This window comes from Rhagoletis pomonella, unplaced genomic scaffold (assembly GCF_013731165.1).
Source record: "Rhagoletis pomonella isolate Grant_MI unplaced genomic scaffold, Rhpom_1.0 Rhpom_scaffold_00006, whole genome shotgun sequence".
NCBI classification, from domain to species: Eukaryota; Metazoa; Arthropoda; class Insecta; order Diptera; family Tephritidae; genus Rhagoletis; species Rhagoletis pomonella.
Genome location: NW_023458560.1, coordinates 72,439,827 through 72,440,645, shown reverse-complemented (window position 1 = coordinate 72,440,645; position 819 = coordinate 72,439,827).

Below are 819 nucleotides of genomic sequence, written 5' to 3'. Positions count from 1 at the left end.
AAATTATTGTAAAGAGGCCAATGAGCCCACCTTAATAATCAAAAATCTTCAAAAATTATTGTAAAGAGGCCAATGAGCCCACCTTAATCATCAAAAATCAGCAAAAACCAACCACCAAATATCGACTATACCACAACCGAGGAGTAGCCTAGCAGAGGCCTTAGTAGCACAGCAAAAAGGAATACACTCACGGGCATCAGCAGCAGAATGAGAACTCAATTACTTTTGTAAGTTAGTTAGATATTAGATAAAATCTTAGTTTTGGTTTCCATTTAAAAGAAGCACAATAAAATAAAATATAAATCGGGAATAGTAAACCACAAATCGTGAAAAAAAAAATTTTTTTTGTAGAATAAAATATAAAATCGTAGAAAAAAAAATATATTTTTTTCCCTTGTGAAATAAAATATAAATTAGTAATAGTAAACCATATAAAAATATTTTTTCTTCTTTCTCAAAATGGCAAACCCAAATAACTTAATAAGACCATCGCTCTTAGGGAATGCTAACCCAACCCCAAATCCAAATCCAAATCCAAACCCAAATCCAGTCCCAAACCCACAGCCCACCCCTGCACTACAACCCTCACCCGAACTACAAATCCTAGTGAGGAGCCTAGTGACACAAATACTAACGACAGACGGACGGACTATAATTCAAGACATAGTAGGGACAGAGGCACACCCAACACCGACTACTGACCAAACCATCGACGAACAGCACAGAAACAATCTCACGGAGATTGATAAGATCCCCGACGTGGTGAGATCGTTAAGAGAATTCTCTGGGAAACCAGCAGAATTCAACTCGTGGAAAAAA